An 8,834-nucleotide genomic window follows, 5' to 3' on the forward strand; every position below is an offset into this window, starting at 1 on the left:
GGTTTGTTTACATCACTGTAACTTAGCAGTTTGGCAAAAAGAGTGATGGAATAAATCTCACGTTTAGTTGATTTGTTTGACTAAACTCTCCAAGGCAGTACCTAGTGTAGCCACAGTCAGATTACCGAAACAAGTAAGAAAATAAAAGCATAACATCTGGCAACTTTTTTGAAATTAACCCTTGAGCATTTAAACTGGTCATAGCTGACCAACATATGCCACTAGCCAGACTACACTATTTTTGAGCATCTAAAGCAAGACATTGTCAACTCTGGTGTAAAAGCTGTTGATCCTACTGTACTACAGGTGGTTGAGACTGATGCTTCAGATCATGCCACTGCTGCCACCCTGTTGTTGTTGGCACTCCGTCGCTTACGACGTCGAGGGTTCCAGTTGATCCGATCAGCGGAACAGCCTGCTCGTGAAATTAACGTGCATGTGTCTGAGCACTCCACAGACACGTGTACCCTTAACGTAGTTCTCGGGGATATTCAGTGTGACACTGTGACAAGGCTGACCCTTTGAATTACAGGTACAACAGAAACAGGAAGAAAGAGTGAGAGAAAGTTGTGGTGAAAGAGTACAGCAGGGTTTGCCACCATCCCCTGCCGGAGCCTCGTGGAGCTTTAGGTGTTTTCGCTCAATAAACACTCACAACGCCCGGTGTGGGAATCGAAACTGCGATCCTATGACCGCGAGTCCGCTGCCCTAACCACTGGGCCATTGCACCTCCACGCTGCCACCCTATATCAATCAAGACACCCAATAGTTTTCTAGTAAAGAACACTTTCAGCTTGTGAGCAGAGAAATTTTCTGTGGAAAAGCAAGCCTATTCTATTGTAGAATCTTTAAAGAAGTAGAGATACTACTCAACTCTACTACCAATTCCTGTTGGTAACAAATCAGAAATCAGTTGCTTTCATGTTTAATGATAGACAGAGCAGTAAAATAAATCTTTGGCATATAGAACTCTCCTGTTTTTGGTATGATACCATTTATAGGCCAGGTGCCGGTGGCAAGTAAAATCACCCACTACACTCTCAGAGTGGTTGGCGTTAGGAAGGGCATTCAGCTGTAGAAACTCTGCCAAATCAGATTGGAGCCTGGTGCAGCCATCTGGTTTCACCAGTCCTCAGTCAAATCATCCAACCCATGCTAGCATGGAAAGCGGATGCTAAACGATGATGATGATGATGAAAGGACAATGCTGTTGCTGTCACACTGCTTCAGATTTGTGCTGTGAAGTCAGATATCGATGTACTATAAGATAGACTACATAAGGATTTGTGTCATCCTTATGATGCTTCATTTTGTGCATGCCAGAAATCTATATTCTGTAGAGGAAATCAATAGACTGATCTCTATATGTTCTACATGCACTGAGATAAAGACAAAGGTTTTATAATACAATACATTGGCGATAGAAAGAGCACCCAACTGTAGAAACCATGTCAAATCAGACTGAAACCTGGTACAGCCCTCCAACTTACCAGTTAGTCAGACTGTCTAACCCATGCCAGTATGGAAAGCAGAAGCTAAATGATGATGATGATGATGAATATCTGCTCAAGGTACTTAGATTTTTGAGAGACTAGTTCTTGATTTTAAGGGAGCTCTCAACTATATATATATATATATATATATATATATAAAAAAAAAAAAAAGATATTTGCTGACCATTGTGGATGAATTCTTGAGGTTCCTTTTTGCTTTCCACAGTGTAGATTTGACTAACAAAACTATTATAAAGTCTTTATCAAAATTCTTCTCAATTTTTGGAATGTCATTGCATATTTACTCGGATCATGGTACATCTTTCATGTGAGAGGATTTACAACCATTCTAGCACCATTGAGGTATATCTACTAGCAGACCAACTCTTACAATCCACTAAAAAATGGACAAACAGAAGAATATAATAGAATCCTTTGGAGAACAATAACACTGGCCATAAAATTACAACACTTGAAATTTTCAGAATGGGAACTAGTTCTTCCTAATGCATTCCATTCAATCTGTTCTCTACTCTCAGCTTCAACAAATTGTACCCCACATGGATGTCTTTTTATCTATCAGTGTAAATCTTCAAGTAGGCAGTCCATCCCTTCTTTGGGTAACAAGGTGTTTCGGAAGTGTCATAACTGCCAGAGTAAATATGATCCCTAAGTAGAGGCTGTTAAATTCTCTAATGGTAAGGAATCTACTGCATTGTTAAGATACCTTGCTCCTTGTGCCTAAACTAGCAGTATCCATCCAAGCCTCCTTGATCAAATGATTCCTCAGAAAACTCAATGTTTCAACACTTATGAATCCTTAAATAGTTCTTTTGCATCAGACTATCAGGGAGTGACAAGTACAAATAATGAACTCTCCTTGACAGTCACCAGCTCTGCCCCCTTGTTGTCTCAGTCATACTTCTTTGTACAATAAATGTTTTATGCCTGAATCATTGTTTTTTAAGTGCTTGTTTAATTTTGCTATGTTGGCTGACATGTGAAAATCTGAAAGGTGGAAAGAATGAGCCATAAACCTGTTATTATAGAATTAACCCTTTAGTGTTTAAACCGGCCATATCTGGCCAAGATATTTCTTCGGTTTTATGTTCAAACTGGCCTGATCTAACCTCTCACACCTACCCTACAATGCCATTCTAAAAATAGACAATAACAGCATCAAAATCTCGAAGTTATGAGACAATATATTATTAATTCAAAACAATTATGAATAAATAAGTTTTACATTTGACAGAGTAATTTGAACACTAAAGGATTAAATAATCTCTCTCATTTTTTGGCTATAACGGATCAGCCTTTCTTTGAGGTCCTCTTCCAGTTTGTAGCAGACACAATATATGTTTTGTTAAATGGTGAACTAAACCCAAGAAAAGAAAACTAATCTTAATTTACGTCAAGTATATAATGTTATTTCAAATATTTATGAACTAAAGATGAATATCTGAACCAAACCCAGTCTTCTGAATTAGCTTACTGCATCAATTACACAGTAATTAAAGAGTATACAATACAAACAATTAAAATGTAAAGTAAGCAGAAGGAAAAAAAAACCAATTAGAACTTCTTCAGAAAATAGATCTACTTCAAATTTTCTTTTCAACTTCAGGTGTGGCTGTATAGTTATTAAGATTGCTTCCCAACCATGTAGACTCCAGTCAGTTCCTCTGTGTGGCGCTTTGGGCAAGTGTTTTCTACTATAGCCCAGGGACAATCAAAGCCTTGTGAGTGGATTTGATAGATGGAAACCGAAAGAAGGCCATTGTGTGTGTGTGTGTGAAAGCATTCTCTTGTCTTTACATCATGTGATGGTTGTATATGAAAAAATCATTGTCACACAAATTATGTTAATAATGTTGTTCATTTCTACGCTTCTATGGAAAAACATATCTGGCCATGGGAAATAATTACCTTCTTGGCAACAAAGGTTGGTAACAGGAAAGGTCATAGAAAATCTGCCTCAACAAATTCTGTCTGACCCATGCAAGTATAGAAAAATGGATGTCAAATGACAATGATGATGATAAATTTAGATTTTTGAAAAAAAATTATAACTGGAAAAGAAAATGTATATATAGGCACAAGAGTTACTGTGTGCTAAGAAGCTTGCTGGCAGAAACGTTAGCACGCCGGGCGAAACGCTTAGCAGTATTTCGTCTGTCTTTATGTTCTGAGTTCAAATTCCGCCGACGTCGATTTTGCCTTTCATCCATTCGGGGTCGATAAATTAAGTACCAGTTACGCACTAGGGTTGATGTAATCGACTTAATCCCTTTGTCTGTCCTTGTTTGTCCCCTCTATGTTTAGCCCCTTGTGGGCAATAAAGAAATAAGAAGCTTGCTTCCTAATCACATGGTTCCGGCAAAAGAAACCGATAGAATAAGTACTAGGCTTACAAAGAATAAGTTCTGAGGTTGATTTATTCGACTAAAGGTGGTGCTCCAGCATGGCCGCAGTCAAATGACTGAAACAAAAGAGTAAAAGAGTATTTCAGAATCAGCAAATTTACTCCAGTTTTGAAAGCCCCTGACTTGACAGTCTGCAGAATTTATATGTGTTTACTTGACCTGTTAGAAACAGAAATCAAAACCTCTTGAATCACACAGCTTTAAAAAAAAGGGGGGGACACTTGAAATAGTGTCATAGATACTAAAAAAAAGAATGGCTACAGCTGGAATGTTTTTGAATTTGTGATCAACATGGGTTGACATGGGGTTAAATAAGATACAATGGTAAGACAGATGGCTAAGGTGTCACACGATCTATTCAGAGGTTCACTAGTTCAAATCTACTGCATGTATTTCCTCTCTCAGTTCACTATACTAGTGAACTATACAAGTGAAATGAATGTGGGACCAGAGTCCTCCAGCTGTTTCAATTTGTTTTAGTATTGAATCCTGATTGAGGATTATCTTCCTCTCACCAGTTTCAAAGGCCCTACAGGACATGGGCTCTGCCTTCTTCACTGGATATAAGTTGATACCCTTGGGAGCTACATTCCAAGACCAACTACATAGGAAAGCGTGTAGATGAATGAGAAGTAACCAAAGAGGTGCGTAGGGTAATCAGAAAAGGGCCATGTAGACAAATACGGAGTATCCAGAGAAAGGGAGGGGGAGAGATGTATGAACGTAAGGGAGAGTGAGTGCGATAGAGAGATATGGAAATGGGAGTCAAGTGACTACTGAAAGAGAGAGAGAGAGAGAGAGAGAGAGAGAGAGAGAGAGAGAGAGAGAGAGAGAGAGAGAGAGAGAGAGAGAGACTATATAGTCATCATTTTTTAAGGTGGTACTTAGATTAACCAAATTTTTTGTGAAGGGTAACGGGGGACCGTTTACACTCCATTTCATTGCAATCCCTGAAACACCCCCATAACTAAACATTCCACTTACCAGAATATGAATAAACGGCAATATATATATATATATATATATATGATAGATAGAGAGAGAGGGGGGGGGGGGGGGGTTAATTTGTACTAGATGCAGTTACATAGTAGATGACAGTTCTCTAAGATTAGTAATAATAGTCAATGGCGAAAGACAAATGGTTCCAATAATATTTATAGATGAAGCAAACTTGAGAATTTGCTGCCACCATTAATGATGACAGTAAATGGAACGATCCAAGCATAAGAAACGAGACACGCGACGTATGAATGAGCATTAAATAGGTTTTGACTCTATAATAATGGTGTATATACTCGTGCCAATATTTTGAGCATCTAATGTATGTATATATATATGCAAGTCAATAATTTAATTTGTCGTTTTGTTCTACATATATGTAAATGATGGGGTTTGTCTAATTCCTATAATTTATACACGAAACTAAGACGTGGTCAGTCTAAAAGCAAAAGTCAATGAATCTTGTGAAAAGTTTTGTAACTTCTGTGATTAATAAAAAATAATAATAATATGACTGAGAGAAATCTTGAACGGCACATAATGACATGTTCGACAGGTACGCTAAAGTAGATGTCATGGGTTATGTTTTTTTGGTAATCAAGCAAACTCGTAAATGTGCGTAGACTAGTTCTAATGACAGGTAAGCTAAACGATGTTCAATCATTTCTATGGTTTCTTGGTCGAAATTATCTGTTGAAGACAACCGTTAAGATGACCAAGGTTCCTTGAATTTTGAACCTTATATAGATATATTTACATATTACATATAAAATTTATTAAGTAGGTAATCTATTACAACTATTTCAAGATATTAACTGCATTTTTTCCAAAGGTTAGCATTTAAAAGAAATACAACAATGTGTTGAAAGAATTGTACAGTTGTCAGGCATCGACTAATTAATGAAAGAAATATCGATTCTGCATCAGAAACGCATTGAGTACTTTCTCGAGTTAGGCCTACCCGATCAATGCTCGAGACATGTAATTGATATATATATATATATATATATATATATATATATATATATATATATATATACACACACACAGGTAATGCTGAATATTAGGCAGCAGCTAGACTGATGTATAGACGAAGGAAGTCATCAATCTAAGATATTTAGGCAAGCTGGAGACGGGTTTGAGCTACAAGAATCTCTTGTGAATCTCCGACAACTCCCAAGTCTCCTTCTCTACCAAAATGAATCTGTCCAAATATAGTAACGTAGATTGTGCAACTAGATGTTAAGAGAAGTACTACAGAGCTGTCAGAGAAAACACGACAACGGAACAAACCATTATCATTAATATTAATTTTTTTTCTCTGTTTAATAAAAGAAAACGTCATTATTCTTATTACTGAACTGTTGATCTCGACAAGTGACGATGACCAAAGGAAGTAACAAATCATTCAATGGGATTTTCTTGTGACGAAAGAGGATGTAGAAAATACGTCTGTATAAAATTGTCGGTTCCTTTTCTCATCATGAAAACATGTGAGAGAGAGAGACAAAGGTGGAAAGAGACAGAGAAAGACAGAGATGGAAAGAGACAGAGCTAGGGAGAGAGAGAGAGAAGGAGACAGTACGAACGAGAAAGGGGGATGATGAAGCTGTGTGTAAATGTGACGTCAAAAGGTGGGAAGTGGGTTTGAAATGAGGGGAGACCAGACAAATATCGAAGCAGATGGTTTTAATAGGAAGTGAGGGGGGAGCTGTGTTGCATTTGTAGTTATCATAAAAAACAGCTAAAACAGATGGTGATAATTACTTAAACAGAAACATTAAATGACAGAGAAAGACAGATGAATAAAAACAAAGATATTAATTATTTATTGTAGGTGGAGTTTTGGTTTACCTTTTACGAGGTCTGACGATAAAGATAGGTGTTAGAGTCCATAAAAATGTATGTAGACAATGTAGGTGTCCTCATGACAAAATACATACATATGTACGAATGTCTGTGTCGTTAATATACATATGCATAAATAATTATGTATGTAACTATACAGATAGGTATGTATAACTATGTAAATATCTGTTATATAAATATAAATGCATCTATAAAAGATATAAAGAGGTATATGCGCAAGTAGGGTAAAAATGGTACTAATGTAGAATATGTGAAACAACGGTGTACAAGATGAAACTATAAACTTGAGTAAATATATATAACATTATACCATTATGCTCGGGCAACATCTAGAAACACATTTCGGCATGTGAAATAGACAGATAGATAGAAATGGCGGGTGTTTACACACACACACACACACACACACATATATAATGCCAGAGTGAAACCATTTCCCATACGCAAGAGAAAGTGAAAGAAAAAATTATGATCTTAAAGCAACAAACATACACGTGTGTGTGTGTGTATGAGGGAACAAAGTCGTAGGTGGGGGTGGGGATACACTTGTGTAGTTATACCTTTATATGAACATTAAAGAGAAAATGTATGAGAGATGTACGTTAGAATTGGAAAATAGTCATTAACCATTGATATAGAGTGAAACTAATGTAAAACTGAGAATCCTGAAGCGATTCATTTCTTGAAACTTCGATTCCAAGTAAAAATATGAACCAATATTTTAAATGTACCCCAAAAAAGTGTAGTGGGGAGGAAGCTCCCCTTAAAAAAATAATCAGAGCTGGTCAACTTACTATGTTGTGAGGTATCCAGAATGAGAGCCATTGTACAAAATACGTCATGTTGGAGGCATGTGCGCTCCATAAGAGGAGAGAGAGGCGACGAAAGGAATCATTTCATCGCTTCATCGTACGTTTGTTGTCTCCGTAAAAACAATGATTTTCAAACACGCGGTGCTGCTGCTGCTGTTCACCGCTTCCACTGTCACTCTGACTAGTGAATGAAGGGAGTAAGAGAGAGAGAGACGGAGAGAGGGAGAGAAAGAACAACAAGGAGGAGAAAGTAATGTAGACTGTTGTTGCTGCTGCTGCTGATGCTGAGAATGCCTCCACTCTATCTTGGAATAGAAAGAGAGGGAAAACAGAGAAAGAAAGGGAGGACAGAAAACGAGGAGACATAGAGAGAGGAGGTTTAGATAGTTAGATAGCAGAAGATGTGAAGGAGTGGGTAAATTGCAGAGTATTGTTGCTGACACCACTTCCACTGTCACTATCTTGAAATAAGAAAGGAGAGAGAGAGATGAAAGAGAGAGGGAAAGTGAGAGAGAGAGAGGGGGAAGGGAGAAAGGGGAGAGGAGAGAGGCTGATAGAAAAGGATTCAGTTAAATTGTAGAAGAGATGGAGGATGACGGGGAAAAACTGCAGAATGTTATTGTTGCTGTTATCGGTGCCATCGCCGCCGTCACCGTTTTAAAAAGAAGAGTGAGGGGGAGGAACGGGGGGGGGGAGAAACAGTAAAAGAATGGGAGGAGAATTCGGGGTGGGTGAACAGTACAGTCTGTTGCTGCTGCTATTGTGTTGTACATTGAGACAGAAGAATGTGTGTATGTGCATGAGTGTGTGTGTGTGTGTGTCTGTGTGTATTTTTTTGCGTATGTGTGAGAGAGAGAAAGAGAGAGAGAGACTGTCAGAATGCAGAAACAAAAAAACTGTGCACACTGCTGTCGTCTCCACTGCTAATAATGGATGAACAAGGAGACAGAAAAAAGAGGCAAGAATTCTGTGTAGATTGAAGCTTGCTGCTAAATCTAACTAAAATAATGGGTAGGGGAGAAGGAGAAGGAGAAGGATAAAGGGGCAGACGGAGAAGGGCTGTGTCTGTTGCTGCAGCTTGTGAAATATGGAAGATGACAATGATAATGATGATAAGAAGAGATAATAGTGGTGGCGGTGGTGATGGTGGTGATGTAGTGTAACAAGGAGTGCTGTTATTTCTGGTGTTGCTGCTGCCGAATCAGGCGGGTTTTTCTGAGAATGAAAGAAGAGGC

At 38.1% G+C, this 8,834-nt stretch overlaps 1 protein-coding gene across 1 annotated transcript in view; it reads right to left on the reverse strand.

The window, feature by feature from the left end:
- Window positions 1–8,150, reverse strand: part of LOC106869289 (uncharacterized) — a 76,326-nt gene extending 68,176 nt beyond the window's left edge. The window contains exon 1 of the mRNA XM_014914961.3: window positions 7,582–8,150. The gene's annotated coding sequence lies outside the window, so the exon portion shown is untranslated. The remainder of the gene's footprint in view (window positions 1–7,581) is intronic.
- Window positions 8,151–8,834: the final 684 nt, after the last annotated feature.

Source organism: Octopus bimaculoides, chromosome 11, assembly GCF_046866305.1.
Source record: "Octopus bimaculoides isolate indiv1 chromosome 11, ASM4686630v1, whole genome shotgun sequence".
Lineage (NCBI taxonomy): Eukaryota > Metazoa > Mollusca > Cephalopoda > Octopoda > Octopodidae > Octopus > Octopus bimaculoides.